At 46.6% G+C, this 22399-nt stretch overlaps 1 protein-coding gene across 1 annotated transcript in view; it reads left to right on the plus strand.

Annotated features, from left to right (window-relative positions):
- SLC27A2 (solute carrier family 27 member 2) overlaps nt 1-22399 on the plus strand; it is a 471878-nt gene that overhangs the window by 82093 nt on the left and 367386 nt on the right. The gene's annotated exons all lie outside the window — the stretch shown is intronic.

A 22399-nucleotide genomic window follows, 5' to 3' on the forward strand; every position in this document is an offset into this window, starting at 1 on the left:
TTCGTGGGACGGAGGCAAGGGCGAGGCTGGCGGATCGAAGCTGGCGTGTGGGTGTGTAGAATGTGGGGCGGCTGTTGAGGTATTTGGGGCCCGTGTCGTGGAGAGCTTTGTGTGCGTGGGTGAGGAGCATGAACGTGATCCTCTTGCTGACGGGGAGCCAGTGCAGGTCTCTCAGATGGGCAGAGATGTGGTCGTGGCGGGGGATGTCCAGGATGAGTCGTGCAGAAGCGTTCTGTATGCGCTGGAGTCTTTTCTGGAGTTTGGCTGTGGTTCCCGCGTAGAGGGTGTTCCCGTAGTCCAGTCGGCTGGTGACGAGGGCCTGGGTGACCGTCTTCCTGGTTTCGGTGGGGATCCACAGGAAGTTCTTACGGAGCATGCGCAGGGTGTTGAAACTCTATGACGAGACGGCGTTGACTTGTTTGGTCATTGTGAGCGAGGAGTCCAGGATGAAGCCCAGGTTGCGTGCATGGTCTTTTGGCTTGGGGGCGGAACCCAGGGCTGGGGGCCACCAGGAGTCGTCCCAGGCAGAGGGGGAAGGTCCCAGGATGAGGACTTCCGTTTTGTCTGAGTTCAGTTTCAGACGGCTGAGCTTCATCCATTCCGCGACGTCTTTCATTCCTTCCTGGAGGCTGGTTCTGGCGGTGGTGGGGTCGTTGGTGAGGGAGAGTATCAGCTGGGTGTCGTCAGCGTAGGAGATGATGTTGAGGTTGTGTTGGCGTGCGATGGCTGCAAGGGGGCTCATGTAGACGTTGAAGAGGGTGGGGCTGAGCAAGGATCCTTGCGGAACGCCGCAGATGACTTTGGTGGCCGCGGTTCGGAACGGGGGGAGGCGGACTCTCTGGGTTCTTCCGGCGAGGAACGAGATGATCCACTCCAAGGTCGCCTCTTGGATTCCGGTGTTGCTGAGGCGCTGTACTAGGGTGCGGTGGCATACGGTGTCGAAGGCTGCAGAGAGGTCTAGGAGGATGAGGGGGGCTGTTTCCCCTTTGTCGAGCAGGGACCTGATGTCGTTGGTAGCTGCGATGAGGGCGGTCTCGGTGCTGTGGTTTGCTCGGAAGCCAGACTGCGAGGGGTTGAGGGATCCGTTTGTCTCGAGGAAGGCGGAGAGTTGTTTGTTGACGGTCTTCTCGATGACTTTGGCAGGAAAAGGGAGGAGCGAGATGGCGGCGGAAGTTCTTGAGGTCCATGGGGTGCTCGGTGGGTTTCTTCAGGAGGGCGCTGAGCTCTGCATGTTTCCAGCTCTCCGGGAAGGTGGCGGAGGCGAAGGAGCAGTTAATGATGTCCCGGAGATGGGGTGCGATGATGGTGTCTGCTTTGTTGAAGATGTGGTGGTGACAGGGGTCGGTTGGGGAGCCGGAGTGGGTGGTGTTCATCATGCGGGTGGTGTCTTTGGTGCTGACCGGGGTCCAGGTGCAGAGGGTGGTGGTGGGGGGCGCTGGTTCGTGGTTGGGTGCGTGGACTGTGCGCCGAAGCTGTTGTGTATGTCGGCGATCTTGCGGTGAAAGAACGAGGCAAGTGAATCGCAGAGGTCTTGCGAGGGTGTGATGTCGTTGTTTCCGGCGCTGGGGTTGGAGAGCTCTTTAACGATGCTGAAGAGTTCCTTGCTGTTGTGGGTGTTGTTGTCCAATCGCTCTTTGAATGTTGTCCTCTTGGTGGTGCGGATCAGCTGGTGGTGTTTGCAGGTGGCCTCCTTGAGGGCTGACATGTTTTCTGTTGTCTGGTCGTGGCGCCATGCTTTCTCGAGGGTGTGGCAGGTTTTCTTGGAGTTTATGAGGTCGTTGGTGAACCACGAGGCCCTTTTGCTGCCGGGTCTGTTGGGAGGGTTCTTCAGCGGTGCGAGGTCATCGGCGCAGTTGGTGAGCCACTGAGTGAGGTTGCGGGCTGCTTCGTTGGGGTCCTTCGTGTTGGTGGGAGTGTTCTGGCTGAGGGAGTTGGTGAGCTGGTCGGTGGTGATCTTGCTCCAGCTTCTGCGGGGAACCTGTTGCGGGTGGTGGTGGGTAGTGGTTCTTTCGAAGTTGAAGTGGACGCAGCTGTGGTCTGTCCAGTGTAGTCCGGTGGCGTGGCTGAAGGAGATGTGCTTGCTGGAGGAGAAGATGGGGTCTAGTGTGTGGCCGGCGTAGTGGGTGGGGGGGTTCACCAGTTGCTTGAATCCGAGGTTGGCGAGGTTGTCCAGTAGGGCTGCGGTGTTGCTGTCATTGTTGTTCTCCAGGTGGAAGTTGAGGTCCCCTAGGAGGATGTAGTCTGAGGAGGTTAGGGAGTGCTGGCTGATGAAGTCTGCGATGGCTTCGCTGAATTGGGTGCGTGGTCCCGGGGTCTGTAGATGAGAGTACCCCTGAGGGTGGTCTTGGGGACGGTGTGTATCTGGAACTGAAGGGGCTCGGCTCGGAGTTGGTTGTGATGCGGATGGTTTTTCTGTGGATGATGGCGATGCTTCCTCCGGTTTGGTTGATGCAGTCCCTCCGGGTGATCTTGTAGCCATCCGGGATGGCTATGGCGATGTCGGGGGCTGAGAAGGCGTTCATCCATGTTTCTGTGAGGAAGGCTACGTCTGGTGAGGTTGTGTCGAGGAGGTTCCAAAGTTCGACGGCGTGTCTGTGGACGGAGCGGGTGTTGAGCAGGATGCACTTGAGATGATTGTTGCTGGTGTCTGGCTTGGCGGGTGCGGTGCAGGTTCGGAGGCAGGTGAATTTGCAGGTTTGGCAGGTGAAGGGTCCGTGGGTGCGTTTCGGGATAGCTCGGTAGCAGGCTGGGTTCCGGCTGGGGTTGAGTGCGTGGATGGTGGCGGCGTCGTAGGTCCGTCGGGTGGGCGGCATCGTCGAGGGCCAGGGGTCCGGGTGCTGGGCGCGGTACGGGTGCGGACTGGTGCAGACGGGCTTGCCTTTGGCGCGCCTTCGGCGTGCCAGCGGCGCGGTCGCTGAGGGGTCTCCATAAGAGGGAGGGGGAGGAGGGGTCAGCTGGGAGGCGGGAGGGCAGGCGAGCCAATGGGCACGGGGGGCGGGGGGCGGGCCACAGGGGTGTCAGCGGCAGGAAAAACGGGGGAGCAGCGGAGCGGGGTGAGGGGTTACAGGGGCTACAGGCACACAGGGGGGGTACAGAATGAAAAGGCGGGGAGCAGGCACAGGTACACTGGCAAGGCGGGTGGATGAGGCAGCAGCAGGCGGCAGGCAGGAGGGTCGAGGTCGCAGGCAGGCAGAGGTCGGTGGCAGGCTGAGGAGGCGCTGCAGCGGTGGAGAAGCGACCTACCCGGAGGGAGCTAATAAACTATAATACAAATATTGCTTTAAATTAATCTAGGTAACAGTCACTGTACTAGGGACCACCTCTATTCAGGAAAAACACCAACTTTTCCCTCGCAAAGCTCGAGGTTAGCACAACTCAGTAATTTGTATCTACGTCACAATATCTACTGTTTATGAAAACATTGTCACTCTTACCGTCATTCAGGTGAGGCAGGTATATGTCAAGTGCATGATGCTGACGATAATTTACTTCAGAGGTAACAGATTGGTTACCTGGCTAACATAACACTCAACCAATTCTGCCCTTGAACTTTTTGGCGCGCCATAAATTACAGACCGGCTCAGGCCGCCAGCCACCGCGGGGGACGTGGCAATTAGAGTTTGCCCTCCCTCGGCCTGCCTCCAGTGATAGTCGCCCAGGCCTGGACACTGTCCTGTCACTCTTGCGAGTTCCGGGTTAGGCCGCCCAGTAACAGACTGTCCTGATGGCTCCTATGTCACGACTCCTCTCCGTCGGTCGCGTAAAATATTGAATTATTGGGGGGGGGGGAAATAACAACAGCACGCCGCGGACAGGGTTGAAAAGAGCCCCCGCCTGGCACCATGATTATAATTTCATTCCCTCAGTGAGTCGTGGCGGCCACTGCAACCGACAGTGACGATTAGTGAGTCACTGATTCACTCCATAACGCCCTGTCCATTGCACTCTCCCTCGGCCAGGCGGGCTCCGAAATTAATTTATAAAATTCGGTGCGAGCAGCTGCGCTGTGGACCGCGTCATGACTAATTTACGGCCAGAGCTACATGCAAACTGCCTCTCTGCTCCCTGATCTAATGCAACAGGATGTGACGTCCCACGGCACCAAGTCCACAAATTGTGTCCCACACTCTGACTGGGCCACAGCTCTCGCGGTAGTAGCTATTGAGCGCTACTCTGCAGTGGGGCCAGGCAGGCTGACACCGTGACTCAGAGCTGCTCGGCGCCGCGGGAACAATACGTTGTAGCACTGCCCTCAAGGCATACGCTAACTCAGCTGGGAGTGCCCGAGACTGTGGCAGCAGCGCGCACAGGCAGGTTACAGGCAGCACACTGCACTGACAGCTGACACACACAGATTGTCGGCGACACTTAACAGGCAACTCAGCCACTATGCTTTATGCATGACCATGCATTTCAGTGCGGTGATGCGGAACACCGCACTGAAATGCGTTAGTGTCACAACTGACACGTGATACTTGACAGGACTGTGTATATATGTGTGTATATATATATATATATATATATATATATATATATATATTCGCGCTCACTCCTCCTGTAGAAACGAGGAGTGAGCGCGAATTATTACCGAGAGCACCGCCACGCCAAAGAACGTTGAGAGATCACACGGAGCAGCTACGCCACCAGGGAGACCGAATCAGATCTTCGAAGGAAGGACTGAGAACGGACTACACGGCGGTGAGCTGACGACGTGTTTTTTCATTTCCTAACGAGCATACTTGGCAAGACGAAGGGGATTTAGCTCCAAATGACCAAGAGAATACAGTAAACAGAATGGAAGGCACCATGTTTAATGAAGCATCCAGGCAGAAAGCCGTTAAAGGAATGTTTAAAAAGCATAAAGATGGGGTAGCAATCTCCAAACCAAGCCCACCAAGTAAAATGAATGATCTGCTAACTACCTTGGAAAGACTATACGAAAGGGAAGTTAGGAAGTGGTGGGAGGCTACAAGCCTACAACACTACTACGATGAACAAATGGTACCGCGAGGACTGAGAGTTTATACAGTCCCGTCATATGAGAACCCCGACCCACAGTTGTTGACGGACTGGGAGGAATTAACTTCACATTACTGCAAGGGTACCGTAGGAGTCCTAATTAAATATGCCTGGAGTGATCGTGAAAAAGCACTGGCAGAGATCAAAATCTTGGAAGAGGAATTGGCAAAATTGGAGGGAAACAAAGAGACCATTGATAATATAAAGATGCAGATGAAAGTCAGACTTGGCAAATACGAACAAAAAATAAAAACGCGGAAACAAGAGAAATTTGACCGCGACGAGAGGGATTGTTCACAAGGAAGGATCTTGACCTTCGCGCGAAAATACAATGCGCCCAGAAAAGAACTCAGTAAGAAAAGTGTACAAGAACCGGCACGAGCAGCTGAGACTTCTAAATCAAGTGCTACGGAAAATGAATCCGCGGACGAAACAACAAGAGAAAGAGGCCAAGCACGGACCACCACAAGGACACCTTTTCAGGACGAGTTTCAAGTTATCAAACAGGCATGGCTACGGGATGGCAAGAACAAACCCCCGAAAGAAACGAAGAAAAACCAGAAGAGGAGGCTGGGGTTACAAGAGGAAGAGGCCGAGGCAGACCCAAGAGATCGAATTGGGTGAATCGGAAGAAACCAGACAACAATTGAAACAAACAGAAGACATCACAGTCATAAACCTGACATCCAGGGTTTTGACTGTTACTGAGAGAAAAGTTCTAAGCTTAGGACTCACCTTCTGTCCAACTAGCCATTTAGAATATACGCAAACATGTATAGTCCTGTTTAACTTCGTCCGAAAACTTAAATTACACAAATATTTCAAAACAAAATCAAATTTGAAAATTACTGTCGGGACACCAATAAGAGTCTCAGCTACCGATGCACTGAGAGCACGAGATTTACCAGCGATAGAAGCATTACAAGGACTAGCTCTGGAGGAGTATCCAAGTCAACTCCCCTCAGCCACAGATGAAGCGGCAACAAGAGCAGCAACTATGGGCATAGATCAAGAAAGGGAAGACAGCGGTTATAGGCCGAAATCCCATTTCAATCCCCAACTAACATCAGATGCTATTGACGTGTTCTCAGAGGCTATGATAAACGATCTAGTCGAATACAGGGCAAAGAAAGCGAAGCAGATTGGAACTGGACACAATAACATCAATTCAGATGAAAGAAAAGCAGTCATTGATCTAATGCAGGACAAAAATGTGGTAATTAAGCCTTCGGATAAAGGCGGCAATGTCGTTATTCAGACACGGGAGAACTACTGTAAGGAGGCCTATAAACAATTATCAGACATAAGATATTATGAACTTTCAACAAAAGAGAAATATGTAGCAAGCATAAAGCAATATGATGAATAAATTTACAATTGGTATTGCAAGAATATGCTAGGTAAGGATGAATATCTATTTCTGAGAAGTGAAAATCTAGTAACAACGACTTTTTACCACATCCCAAAAATACATAAAAACAGCATTGATCCTCCTGGGAGACCCATCATTTCATCCCAGAACAGCTTAACTGAACATCTTTCAACATTTATCGATCATTTTCTTACCCCTTTGGTACAGGAACTGGACTCTTATGTAAAGGACACTAAAGATTTTTTGCTAAAAGTTGATAACATACAATGGGACCCAAGCTATAGGCTGATAGTATTGGACATATCTAGCCTATACACATGTATTAATCATGACAAGGGCATTGAAGCTATCAGGTACTATCTGAACAAAAGACAATTGAGGTTTTTGGAACACAACTCAATGCTGATAATATTATTGTAATTTTGTTTGAGGAATAATATCTTCATGTTCGAAGAAAAATACTACAGACAAACGTCTGGTACAGCGATGGGCACCTGCTTTGCCCCCAGCTACGCAAATTTATTCGTGGGCTGGTGGGAGGAGCAGGTGCCTAGGTCGCTGGAAGTGGATGGTGGGAAAGGCTCTGTGATAAAATGGTGTTGTTACATAGACGACCTGTTTATAATTTGGCAGGGTTCAGAATAAACCGCCAAGGCCTACATCAATGTCCTCAACAATAATAACATAAATTTAAGATTCACTGGGTCAATAAGCAACACAAGTGTTGAATATTTAGATCTTAATCTGTTTGTTTCGGAGGGTAAGATTGAAACATCTCTTTTTCGGAAAAGTACTGCTGGAAACTCTGTACTATACGCAACAAGCAATCATCCGACTCCTTTGATACAGAGCATCCCTTATGGGGAATTGCTCAGACTTAAACGCAACAGCACTAGAGACTCGGACTTTGAAATAGCAGCATTAGAATGCATCAGTAGATTCAAGTTAAGAGGTTACGCCACTGATACTCTGGAAAGAGCATTTAAGAAAGTAAAAACCATACCGAGGCAAAATCTGTTACACGTAAAAGATAAAACTACTGATGCAGGTAAAGATGAGACAGGGAAGTTCCGGCTGGTAACCCCCTACTCAGCGGAAGCCAATTACCTAAAACATATGATGAGAAAGAACTGGCATATATTAAAAACCGATAGCATTATTAAAGATGATATCCCAGCCTTCCCGTTAGTGACATTTAAAAAATCACGATCCCTTAAAGACATGTTGGTGCAAAGTCATTTAAAAAAACCTGAGAAGAAATCCAATGCCTTAGCGGATTTAAAAGGTTTTCATCCATGTTTTAAATGCAAAGCCTGTGCACACAGTAAAAGAGTCAAAAGCTATGATATACCAGGAACAGGAGTAACTAAAACCATCAATAAATACCTCACTTGCAGTACCCCTTATGCGGTATACTGTCTCAAATGCCCATGCGGATTATCCTATATTGGGAGTACCATCAAACCATTGAAATTAAGGATTTTGGAGCATCTAAGAGCTATCGATAAGAACGATCAGGCATACTCTGTGGCACGACATTTCCAAGACAAACACTGCAGCAATAGAAATCTGCTGCAGTATTTTGGGTTGGACTATGTTATAGAGAGTCCCAGGGGGGGTGATAGACTACATAAATTAAGGAGGCTAGAGTCCCGATATATAATAGATCTGATGACGAAACACCCTAATGGACTCAATGCAGGGGAGGAATTAGCATCTCATATTGGATTTTGAGCAAGATCTCAAAAAGAAGAACTAGAATAATGAAGCTGTTCCGTAAAAATGCTTAGAAAGACAAATTTAGGATTAAAAGACTGTGTAAAGACAACATGGAATTAATTGAAATGAATTTGAATTGTATTGTGCATATGAACTGCATCTTATGAATTATCAGCAATTGTGAATTTTTGGAACTCTTTGAAACTTAGTTTATTTCGTTGGTAAAAAAAGTCAATGAAAATGCGAATAGAATTGACTAATAATATCTAAGACGATATCTGTTTTTGTGCAATCCCGCATAATTTGAAGAATATGCTGAAGGTATTATGTGGAAACAATCTCTTGACAAGGAATAATGGCCGATCCACGGCTTAATAAAATAAAAGAGGTGTACACTGTTACAGCAATCCATTGGGCCGATACACGGCCGCATAAACTACCAAAATGGCGCCGCCATTTCCAGTGATGATACACGGTAAAAGTAAATCGGTACCAAAATAAGAATGGTGCTGAATCAACAATAAAATAAACAACGGGGTGTCAGATATACTGACTAATGCAACAAAATTTTTGGTACACATTTTTGGTAGTAATTTATGAACAAATATAGCCGATCCACGGCAGTATTCTAAGTTCTATGATAACTACAATTTATGTAATGAAAATTACTGTAAAGTGAAAGATGATAATTTGCAGTATGATGCATTTAACACAATGCAGTTAATGTGAATGAATTGAACTGTTTCAATGCAACCCCAATGTGAGTACTCAACCAATATGGTGGTTAAATTAGATCCCTTGTTTGTTTCTACTAAAAAATTCACGTGGGTGTAACAGATAAAACATGGCGGCGCCACACAATGTTTGTAACATTGAGGAAGGCGGAGCACCGAAACGCATCTGTTGCGAACAAAAGAATAAAGTTTTTGGAGAATTATCCCCGGTGTGCGTAGATTCTACTGAAATGAAATGGAAACTTGAGCGAAATATATATATATATATATATATATATATATATATATATATCACAGCTCAGGTTTCTTTCTAGTCTCAAGAAAGAAATTACGGCACTCACAGGGAAAGTGTTCAGTAAGTTTTTACTGCTGAGCGAGTAAAAACTTACTGAACACTTTCCCTGTGAGTGCCGTAATTTCTTTCTTGAGACTAGAAAGAAACCTGAGCTGTGATTTAATACGTGGGGCGCCGCCACGAGAGGCACCCGCCTGTGAGTGACCCGGATTTTGGTGCAACGGAGCTAGAATATATATATATATATATATATATATATATATATATATATATATATAAGTGTGTGTAAGTATATAAGTCCCTGTAGTAAGAGTTTCCATTGAAACCATTTTTTTCTCTCAATAACTCTGGGGCCCGTTGGACAGATCTGTGCTTTAGGTTTTTCATGGCAAATTTCATGCAGATTCTTCAAGGCCTAGCAGGCCTCCCGAAATATTCTTTGCTACTCGATGCCCAAAAACAGCTTAACGGAATAAGACCAAATTTGGCATGAAACAGAAGGTTATTCAAGGAACTGCCTTTACATGGCTTGGTGTAAATCCATTATGTAGTTTTTGAGTTATTAGCATATAAAAAGTGTTCAGGTCTAGGCCTGAGGAGGTTACATTTTAGAGATAGCTGGACTGTTAAATCGCAGATCTTCTGTAGATTAGTGATTCAACTGAGGATTTGTATACCCAGTTGAAAAACTAAGGGATATTTTTCTCCTGTTTGCATTGAGGATTTGTGAATCTGGCTGTGGATATGTGAATCTGCTGTGCTCTGATTGTCTAGCTCTCACAGATACATTTTCGTTGTGGCCACCATTATCCAAGCACCTTGGTGGAAAAAGAAAATAAGGGTGCAGGTTTAGCCTACCCTTACTCCCGAGCCCAGTGTGGAGTAGCCAAAAAGGACCACCGCCTGGCAATAAAATTAATATATTTGTGCAGCAGTGTTGGCTACCAGTAGCACAATGTTGCAGTGCAACCAGCCCTTCGGCGCATTGCTGAAGTGCATGTGAAGATGAGTTAGGCCCCCTGCGGACAGTTTTGCACTGGGTGTGGCTGAAGGCCAAGGGTTGTATGACAGAGGCATGGATGGCTAAACCACTTGTGCCTCAGCAACGAAGCCCGAACCACAAATGCTTCTTAGCCATGCATTCCTTTACCACGCATGCTTTTCCCTCACAATCTTTGTAAAGTCATGTTTGGTAAGGGGATATGCGTGGTTAAGATTACCTTGACTCCACCTCCCTGCCTTAAGCCCTTAAATTGTATCCCCTACCTCATCGCCTCCCGCATTGAGGTCGAAAACCTAAATCGTCCCGGTCTCAAAGCTACCCTTTACCCTCCCCAGCCTAAGGCCTAAAACCCTGCCCCCTTTAAAAACAAGCATTTACAATGTAATGGTTTCGCCTTCGGAAAAGTTAGAGCTATTGGCATTGTAAATGACAAACTTTTTATTTATGTGTTGGTTTTGAAAACATATAAATAAATGGCATTGTCATTTACAATGCCAATAGCTTCATGCAGCAGCGCTGCCAAGGGACTCTGCCTGTGCCGCGTAGTTGTTTGCCTCTGTAGTGAGACTACTACGCACGTTCAAAGCTTTGCTCTACAAAGTCTGAAAGTGACATTTGCTCACACACTTCAGCTCTGAACATGGCTGTGATCCCCAGAGTGCACGAGCATTGGCTGTACTAGCGTCACCTGCATAACTACCCAAGGCGCTATACGTAAAGACAAACTACAGCATCGGAGAGAAGACCCCACAAGAGAACCCTTCGTCTTCTGATACTATCGGCTCCGAGGTCAGAGCTGATCTCTGACGCTCGGCGGAGGGTTGTTAATTCTACCTTCATCACATCCTCACAAACTAATCTTCCCACCAACAGCTAAGCCCGGAAGCGGAGCGGATTGAGGAGAGGGGGCCAAGTGCAACCTGACGACTCACGACAGGTCAAACTCCTCCCACACCCCGGGCCAGCAGACACCACCGCTTGCACCTTCCTGACACTTTTTAAACTGAAGACACCCGAGGTGCAGCTACCGGAGCAGGCCTCAACTCCGCGTCAGAGAGCCGGCCTGAGAACCACGATGCCTGTGCGGCTCCCCCCAGGCTCTACCGCTTGCACCCCTCGGTCCCCTTTTAAACCGACAAGCACCCGGTGCGCAGCTGCCGGACCAGGCCTCAACTCCGCGTCAGAGAGCCGGTGCTAGGCCTGTGAGGGAGCATGCCGGGCCGGACCCTCGACAGACATGGGCTAGGCTCGCTCTCCGCCGCCGCTCCGGGCAGCTCGCCAGCAGCCTCTTGCCTCCTCAGACAGGCTTCATGGAATAAGGCTGCGCAGGGGCAGCCGGCTTGTGAATGGCCCCGGGTCGAGGGGCTAAGGGGAGGGTGGTGAGGGGCAGAAAGAAGGAGGGCTCTTGATTGTCACGCACGACACAACAAACAAACTATGCAATGGTCAAAGAAATGTGCTAAACACGAGGGGGGGTGCGGGGGGGGAGGGGGAGTTAGCAACACCAGTTAGCAAAACCAGGGAAAGGGGCAAGGAACAGCCAATGAGATAACAGACCGGGGGATGAGCGACAAAGAAATATATAGTAGACTGGTGGAACATTATTGTAAGGCACACAAATATGGCGAATTAAAAACAAAGAACATTTTTTTTTTAAAACACGGAGGAAAAAGTAATAATTACAAGTTGAAAATGTAGTCGGCGAGGAAAGGAAGTAATAATTCACAGGACTGCACGCGAGGAGAGGAGGAGTATTAGAAAATGCAAAAGGGAAACGAAAAGAGGCCAGGATAAGAATAAGAACAAGCACCTACGGGCACACGGACAGCGGGAGGGGGGGCGGGAACGGACAGCGGGGGGGGGGGGAACGGGCACACTGACAGCGGGAGGGAGGGCAGGAACAGGCACACGGACAGCGGGAGGGGGGGCGGGAACGCACAGCGCGACATCGCGCAACCCACCCCTGAAAACGACATTTTGGAAGTGTGGCAAAAACAAAGCTTTAAAAAAAATAAATAAACCACCGCCCACCGCCGCATGACGTGGGCAAAAGCCTAAAATTCTCGGGAACGCCCACGAATCTGCTCCGGCATTGACGGACAGATCTCTGTTCCAATGGCTAGCCTCCATTTATGGAGCTAGCCAATGGAACAGAGGGGCGGGACAACACACACATACTGTAGACATAAGATTTCGCCTGGCGAAAAGCTGCGCAGTGCGCAGCTATCGACAGGCGAAACCTAAAAACTACCCCAACCCCCCCCACTCTGAGCCCTAAAACTTACCCCCGTGCTGCCCTTAAAACTACCCCACCCCATCCCGAGGCCTAAAACCCTGCCCCCTTTAAAAAAAACACCACCAAACCCCTGCCCTGAGCCCAAAATCATTCCCTCACCCCTAAAAGTTCCCCCAGCCCCTAAAATACCCCAACCCCCTCCCTCTGACCTGAGCCCTAAAAGCCTGCCCCCTTTTAATAAGCTTGCCCTGACCTCCCCCTGCCCTGAACCCTAAATCCGACCTCCAACACATAAAAACTACGTCCGCCCCCTTCACAAACCCGTCCCCAGCCCCACTTAGCTGTCCATGTCTGGGGCTTTCTGTTCTGACGCTTTGTCTTCTTCTCCCCGCCATACGGACACTAGACCGTGCTATCTGCCTTAACCACTCATATGTGTGGGGAAGGCAGATATGGGTTACAGGTAAGTGTAATTGCGCTTGTATTGGAAAGGCACACTTGGCTCTGCCTGCATTGTTCTAGCCATTTCCTATGGTCAAGTGCTAGTACCAACCCCTGCTATTCATGGTGAAAGGCCATAATAATTAACCACCAGTGGAGAGTTGAGTGCAGGCAGCGGCCACAAAGTTTTCATTGGTTAATATTTTCTAACCTGCAGCACGCTGCCAAACCACAGCTGTGCAAAGCCTGGCCTTGACCTATATTTTTTCAAATATTTACGAATGATCCGTAGACCATGTTTGAAGGGATTTACAGGACCAACTTTTGTACTGTGGACTTGAAATTGACAACAGGAACTAAAAGCTTCTTGTCCAATGGGGGAATTTTATTTTCTGGGTCCACCGACAGTCTGCAAACCTTGGTTTGAGGACTTTTCACCGAACAATTGTACTGATATTTTCGAACTTTTACCCTTTTAAACCCACTGACAATTTCTTGTTATACTAATTTCTGGGAAACAACAAACCAAGCAGCTGGATTCCCATGAGTAAAGTATTAGTTTAATGCTAATATCCTTTTCATTGTTTCTTTGTTCAGCAGAAAGCAAAGGGACAGATGTACAAAGCATTTTACCACCATTTGCGAACTGTAAAATAAATTTTTCCATGTACAAAAGGCAAAATGCTACGCATTAACTTGTTACCGAATCGCATTTTGCTGTTGCGATTCGGTAGTAGGAAGGTCGTGTTTAGGGCATCCCTTCATAATGCCGAATAGCACTGGTAAGTATGAATGTTTTGCGACCCTAATGCGGTTTCAAAACATTCAAAATTTACTGAAATTTTAGAGGAAATGGTAACCCATTCACAAACAGGAAGAAGTCCTCAAGGGACACTTTCCCCTTTGTGAATGGGGGTGAAAACATTTTTTTAAGAGCAGATAGTAGTCCCAGGGACCACTGCCTACCCTTAAAAAGTGATAAAAAAACTTTTCTTCTTTATTTTGTAATGCAGTTTGTTTTCCTTTATGGAAAATGGGCTGCATTACAAAAAGAAATATTGCTTTATTTAAAAAGCAATCACAGACCTGGTGGTCTACTGACCCCAGCAGGCCACCTTCGCTGTGATGTAGCAATTCACAATGGGTCTCACATTCCAACCTGCCTTATGAATATTGATGAGGCAGGTCCGTTTGCAACCCACTGCAAATCGCTAACAGTGACAAACACATTGTTGTATATCACAGTTCGTGATTTCCTAATAGCAGGTTGCTAAAATTCGCTATTAGAAAATAACAAACACGGGATTTCAATCATCTGGCCCAAGATTCTTATGGAATTAAATTGGGAAATGCTTTTTGCACACCCCATTAAGTGTTTCCTTCTTTTGATGGGCTTGCATGAAACTCAAAATATCATGAATACGCTCAATATGGTGTTTGCCAAATGTTGTGCCGATTTGTGAAACTATGCCAAAGTTATCAGCAAATAAATGTGCTTTTAACACTCCCATTTAAGTTTGCACTCCCTTCTTGAACTGCATTTTGTTTTGAAAAATCTATCTAATCGTGTGAATGTGCCACGACATGCCGCAGATCATCCTTAACGCATTGGCCAAAATTGTGAGTATCTGTAAACCCCTGCCTTGTGAAAGGCAAAGGGATATGTCGTATCTCTTGCCACGCCGAAAGATGTGGGTTTTTTGTGATACCTCCACATAATACAAGGGCATGGGAAACGTTTTTTGTGGTCAATCTCTCTGTTCAAGGTTGAAAAGGTTTTAGTACCTCTCCAACCTGTCTAAGGACACAGGGGCTATTTGGAAGCCCCCCTCCCTCCTTGCAAGTGTATGCCCAATGTCGTGCCCATTTTTTGCCAGAGGATGTATGGGTATTTGGTGGCTCCCATGCCTTGCCCAAGGGGAGAGAGAAAATTTGTTTTGCTCCCACACAAAGAGCAAGGATTACGAAGAGTTTATTGCCCTACAACATTGCTGCTAAAGGGCGAGGTAGTTCTTGTTCCCCGCCCCCACCCTGGCCATGACTTGAAGGGAAATTTGTCCTCCGTATTTAAAAAAAAGTCTTGACTACTGTACAGTTGATGGCAGACCAAGTTCCATATTGACCTTTAATAATAGGGGCCTTCATTAGCTTCAGTGTTGTGAGTGTGAAGGAGGCTGATAGATGCTCCATTTTTTTTGTTTTACGCCTGTTTTGCTCAGGGCAAAGGTGATGCATTTTATAGCCAACCTTCTACCCCAGAGGTCTTGGTCGATTTTGTACCCTACTACCTTGACCAAAAGCTCGGAGTATTGCTGTCCCGCACCTGTTGCTCCCCCGTAGGCCCTTGCGTAAGGGATGGGAGGTTATAGTAAAAAAAAAAAAATAATTGATACTTGTATAGCGCACTACTCACCCGCAAGGGTCTCAAGGCGCTTGTACGAATACCGCTGTGGACCTCATCCTGGCTTTCCCTGTGAGGTGTCCACTCCTGGGCACCCCCAAGGTGGAGGCCAGGCATCCTTAGCGTTGTGGGGGTCGTTGTGGAGATTAAGCAAGCTATTGCCCAGAGTTGCAGAGTGGGACTCCATGATTGGAATAGGCACCAAGGCGAGAATTATCAGGTCCGTGGAATGTTTGAGCTCAAGACCCGCCGAGGCGGGGAATTGAACCCTGGGTCCGGGCTAGACCTCTGCATCAGGGTCTGCCGCTCTAACCATTGAGCCACACTTCTCCACTAGTGACCCCTCCTAGCCTCAAGGCAATACTGGGAGGGTTCACAGTTTGTGATGCACCCTTTCATGCCTTAAGCAACGCTTGAAAGATTTTCATATGTCCGGATAGCAATTAACAAATACCTTCTTGCCCTGTGGCATAGCAGGTCTAGAGTCCATTCCTCTTTACATCTCTTTGGTCTGTTCACCTGCAATGGTATCAAGACGTTTCCCAAAACGTCTTCTTGAGTCCACTAAAAGTTCCATAGGATGCTCTGTCCAGTGCACATCTGCTTCCTACTCTTCGCTTGTGGCATTTCAGACACGCCGGAAGTATCTCTCTGTCATAACACCTATCCTGTGCCTTTTCCCTTGCATCCCCCTCAGTATTTACTACCAGAAGCGCGTGCTTGTAGCACGTGGGTGCGTGGACAGATAATGTCACTCATAGAATACTGATTGCTTACCGCACTTGGCTTCATCTGCAGGATAGTGGCAGTGTTACCTCTGAATGCAGTGTCATTGTCAAGATCTTCACAGAAGCAAAAGATGGGACCTGGATATAGTAACACGTGGTCATGTACACAAAATAAAGTGTTTAGTATCCACATTAAGCTCCACAATAACATGATGAAAGCACATGCTGGCTCTACTCTAAGAGGTGCTCATGTATGTGCAGCATGCTTCCTGACACTCAAAGAGAAAACACAGATGAGTTGGTTAGTTTGGTCTGCACCATTACCTTTTTGGTAACTGGCAGTCAGGTGATGATTCTTAGCTATAGCACATGAATCCCAAGCGGGATTGTCACTTGTGGGGCACAAGATCTCTGATATACTTACACAGTGCATTGCCTGTAGCTGTAGGGAATCAGCTTGGCCGTACCTGAGCTCCTGGCTTCGACTGAGGCAGTATTTTGGATGAGACGGGCAGTATGAGGAACACTGCCTGGTCACTGCCAAACCACAGGTTCTAATTCAGCAGGTGATGCACTCGTTGCTCCTGTGCTGCGGGAAATGTAATGTTCTGATCTTCAAGACCCTCATCCGTAGTGAAATTATGTGGATTTGGGAGCAGTAGCAGTAACATTAATCAAGTTATGCAGCATTAAAGAACACCATCAATGACATTCCAGCCTCTACTAGCAACCAATGGATACGTTTAGCTTCCAAAGTTCCTCCTGCTATTGTACATGACAAAACACACACACCCTTATGATAGAAATGGCATAATAGTTTTACATTTTTATCCTGAGTCTGTATATTGTGTCTGGCAATCACCAACTGATGATGTTTAGTCCGACGCATATTCCAGTCTGTTCTCTTGCATTCTGCATTACATATTCAGACTTCATTGTTCCTTAAAAGTACACTCAAGTATAAGGGCACACACATCTCCCTCTAATAATGCATAGTAATGACATTTATCAAAATAAGTTGTGCCTGGTATAAAGCACCCCCTCCCTTACATGGTAAGGATATTGCAAATCATCAAGGATTTTCAGGACCATTTAGAAGCATGAGGACACATGCCAAGTTGCTTCAAAGATCATGGAAGTCCGATGTGATTTGCAAATCAAACGACAAACGAGATGATATTTGTGTACACAGACAAAATCACATGAGGATTTTTTTTAAATTTATCAATTCAATAGCAAATTAAATAGTACATTTTTTAAAAGTAGCGCCAAAGTGTGTGGTTTTTTTTTAGGTCGAGCCTAACGGCAGCGCGCATGTGCTGCTCGCCCTGCAAGACTGCTGTAGTAGAGTATGGGAGGGAAGCCAGGGCCCACTCCCCGCCCATATTTTTCATTGGCTTGTGTGATTGTCTTTCATAAATGCTGCCTTTGGATTCGTTAATAGGCTTGTTAGTCCCTCCTTAGTATAACCTTGTAACATCCCATGGCTACTAGCCCCTTTACTTCGGTTGTTACACGTGACCTTTTATTTATTCTGTAAGCACTATTTACTTTATTGAGTTTCTCTTACTGCAGGCCCGACATGCGCTGCTTCAGCTGAAATCTTGTTTTTTTTTTAAACAGCACGGCCGCCCCGTAACACGGGCGCCTGCTTTCAATCACTTTAACCCGGCATTATCTTGTGTCGGTTTCAACCTCCCAAGTAAAATGGATTTAGAAATGATTAGCAAATAAAGTTATGTGAATTCCATTTACATTTACATTTACATTTACATTTACATCTGTGTTACATGTCATCTGCACTAAAGCCACCTGACAGGGTTGTTTTCAAAAGACTGTTTTATTAACAACAAGACCACCACCATCAATTCCACAACCTCCACCACCACCAATACCACCAATATACCACCACCAGTACCACCACCACCGATGCCACCATCACCACTAATACCACCACCACCAATCCAATACCACCACCAATACCAATACCCCCACCACCAATACCACCACCACCACTAATACTACCACCACCAATACCACCACCACCAATACTAATACCACCACCAGTACCACCACCAATACCACCACCAATATCACCACCACCAATACAGTCACCAATACCACGACCAATACCACCAGTACCACCACCACCACCAATACTGTCCCCACGACCAATACCATCACCAACACCACCACTACCACCAATACCACCACCAATATCCCCACCACCACCAATACCTATACCACCACTAATACCCCCACCACCAATACCACCACCACCAATATCACCACCACCAATACCACCACCACCACCAATACCAATACCACCATCAATACCAATACCACCACCAATACCACCATCAATACCACCAATACCACCACCACCACTAATACCACCACCACCACGAATACCACCACCACCACAAAACAAATACCACCACCAATACCATCACCACCACCACCAATACCAATTCTACCATCAACAATACCACCAGCAATACCAATACTACCACCAATACCCCCACCACCAATACCACCACCCATCCCACTACCAATACCACCACCACCAATACCACCAATACTGCCACCAATACCACCACCACCAATACCAGCACCACCAATACCATCACTACCAATACCACCACCAATACCAACAATACCACCACCACCAATACCACCACCACCAATACCACCAATACCAATCCCACCACCTCTGCACCTCTCGCTCACTAGTAATAGCAGGGGCACTGTACAAGGCCAGGGCTGCAGCTGAGACCATCCCTCCCTCCCTCCCTCCATGCCTGCCATAAAGCACAGCCCGTACTGCACCAGGAGGTGAAGCCAAGGCCCTACTACAGCTGGATTGTTTTTATCAGACCAAAGATAGAAATTACATTACGCAATGCCACGCTGCACACTCAAATCACGGAGAGGGCAGGAAATATCCCCCTCCTGCTCTTCCTCCTGAACCGCGACAGTGTAATTACAGAGCGAAAAGTGTTGGAGCACTTTGTTATTGCTTAAAGCTCGGATCATATGTAACTCTCACTTCACACTTGGTGCCTGTGTAACTTACAACACTTACACATCTTCTTCACTGCACTATTTATCACTACTTTGAAGTTGTTGCAGGCCGTTCTATTCTTCTGATATTTACAATCTAACAAGCAGTCAAGAAGGCCCTTTATTGCAATGCAATAGGTCTTGCATTTGTGAGAGTTTAAGCTATTAGTATTGTAAATGACAATGCCTTTTATTTATGTTTTAAAATCCAAAACATAAATAAAAGGCATTGTCATTTACAATGCCAATAGCTCAAATTCGTGTGAATAAGAGACCTATTGCATTTCAAATGCTTGTTTTTAATGAGGGGGGACAAGATGGACAACTGGGAAAGGAGGAAACAACATGGAGGGCTGGTTTGGGAGTCAGCAACACGGAGAGCGCGGATGGGTGGAAACAACAAGGGTGAAACATGGATGGAAGCAACACTGTGGGGAGAGAGTGGGGAAGAGATGCAGCAGACGAGAGAGAAGGAAGTGGGTGGGGGGAAGCCATACAGAGGGCGAAACTAGGGAAGCAAAGCAAAAGGAGAGATAGCAACGCAGAGCAGGTGGGGTGAAGTAATGGGCGAAAAAGCAACTGGGGAAGTATGCGAGGCTGAGCTCAAAATGAAGGGGGGTGAGGAGAAGAACTCAGGTGACATACAGGCACACTCAGCACAAGGGGCGAGAAGTACATGAGGGAGGCCAATTATTTTTCTTCACAAGTCCATGTGAAACATTAGTTGCTTGCTTAGCATTTTTAATTATATTTTGTTCTGTTTTTGTTTTCTTATTTTGCATGACTAAAGTGCTGGATTGGAATGGAATGGAAAATAAATTGACGAGATAAGCTTGCAAAGGATATCTTGAGATCTCCCCGTTTCACGCTTTTAGATTCATTAGCCTTGAGCCACCGGAACAGGGGTTGTGTATACATCTCTGATAATTGCGCTTTTGTCATACGCACAGAGAAACACAAAGTTGATGGGTGAAATACTTGCACAAGTAGCAACCATGGACAATCACTCAGAGCCACGTGCCTCTCCACCAGTGAAAAATCTATAAAAATGAGGCTGGGTCCGTCTCAACTTCTCCTTTTGAGGAAGGCTAGATATTATTAAGTTGATGCTCCCCCCTAGAATCGTACATCCATTATCTTTGCTTCCGATCCCACTCACTCCCCCACATTCTTTAAAGATGTTATTATGATCCTATTTAGATTTACATGGCAAGGAAAACATGAAAAAATATTATTAAAAACTGTGACTTGCATAACTATTATGCCCCATAATGGGTTTGCTTGTAATCTTCTGTTATCCACCCATTGCCCCTATTAGTCTGCACCCTGATGAACTATGATGAAAGATGGCTCAACCTCTTTGCCCTAAACGTCAGCAAAATTATAGTAATCAATCATGGGAAAGGATAGAAACATCCTGTAGTACCATAATCACTAGAACACGACCAGGCCGTGACCATTCTGGGGCACATGAACTGAAAAATATTCGAGGCTCATTGAACATTTGTCATAGTGGCCAACTCATATACTGATACAGCAGAGTGCTTGCCTAAGGCCACGCAGTGAAGAACCGCTACGCAAGTTAAGAAATCACCATTGACTTGAAAGGGATACTTTTGGCTAAAATGTGTGTGCTAATTCTGCATTTGGCTGCTGTCTGCCATGTCATGGCGGCCAGTCAGCATTTTTTTTTAAATCAGAAGAAATCCCATTAAGTGGGGAAAAGAAATAAAGAAGGGTCATGATGTACAGGTAGTTATAACTCTGCATGTGGGGGACATTGGTGAAGAAAAAATATATTGAAGGCTGCCCTCAGTAGAGTGGACCCCAGTGGCCATGTTGCAGCTGAGCCACTTAAAAGAGGTTTCCAACATCAGAGCTGGCTGAGAATAAGTCATCAGAAATCTGGTGGTTCCAAACGAGGTGGGCGCACTGTGAGTTTAGTGGGGTTGGTGAATCGCCGACCCATGACTGTTCCTCTACTCCACAAAACTCTAAAAAAGGTCTTTGAGCAAGATTACCTCCTAACCTTCAGATGCCCACATGATAGATTGAAACTTTGAATACAAAAACATTACAACTACATAACTAACCATCAAAAAAGACCTTCACTCCTAGAACTTTGCATGTAACCACAAAAATACTCTCCCGTTCTTCCACATATCTCCCACCATGTTCTCCCTAGAATTTCAACCGTAAAATATACTGTCTCAAGAACCAGCCTAATGGCAATGAATTCTTCATAACTACCTCATAATGGAACATCCCCATAAATTCCCAAACACCAAAAATACTTAGGACCAAATCTGCCTGACTATTCCTAAATGCTCCAAATCTGCTTCTATCACCCACGGAGCACTCTGGTCTACCAAAAAGCCGAACAAATTTTCGAGATACCAGGAGGTAGCAGAAAAACTGGACCATGAGTATTTTTCCTGCAAATCCTCCAGTTCTGTGGATCTAAGTCAGCAATTCTGTCATTAGTTTTGTACCCCTTGGGCAAATCGTAGCAAAGCCTTCAAACAGCTGATACTTCTCATCCATAAACAATGCCCTTCATCATCAAAGGAAACTCCTAGATAATCTAGTCATTTGGTCTCTTCAGAAAGATTACGTTTTATAAGAAAAGCCCTAACCCCAACCGTGCACAATGATGGAACTCTATAAACCATGTACAAGCCTAGACTCTATTGGCTAGCAACATTTTATAATCAAATCCAATGCAACCTTGGCTGACCCCATCCATCCTTTCGTAGACTCACCACCACCCTCAAAAACCTTGTACGGGACTAAGCGTCAGCTGACCCAAAAGGGGCCCAAACTTTCTTCAAAATATGCATGCCAAAAATAAAAATGTTTGCTTCATCCAGTCTTTCTGGTTGTTTTCTGACTGCAACCCTTAAATAATTCAATGCAATATCAATCTAATCTCTTTGTGTCCACTATCGCTCCAAGTCTGGTTTTAATTTCCCTCCTGCAACACAGCCATTCGCGTTCATAAACACATTGCAACTTCACTCTTCCCAGATCGCTCGTCGCTTTCCAAAAAGACACTCATTACCAACACAAGAGGGACTAGTAACTCTAGAGGTGGGGGAAATCTGGCCCATTACATGTTGTATCCCTATGGTCCAATAAGGAATGAGGAATTACCAGGAGAATCTGTTATTTGTGGTCCAACTCTCCTGGTCTTCCACAGTTTTGGCTGTACTTTTAGCAGCCGAAATCTCCAGGTGAAAGTTTAGAGATCCACATATATAACAATTTCAATGGGGCCGGTAACAGGATGTTGCTTAAAACGCCAGAAGTTACTAAGGATTTTTCGCGTGATATGGACTGTATAAGAGATATGCACCCATGCATCCGTACCTTGAGGTGCACGTCTGTG

This window comes from Lissotriton helveticus, chromosome 3_2 (assembly GCF_964261635.1).
Source record: "Lissotriton helveticus chromosome 3_2, aLisHel1.1, whole genome shotgun sequence".
In the NCBI taxonomy this organism is placed as follows: domain Eukaryota; kingdom Metazoa; phylum Chordata; class Amphibia; order Caudata; family Salamandridae; genus Lissotriton; species Lissotriton helveticus.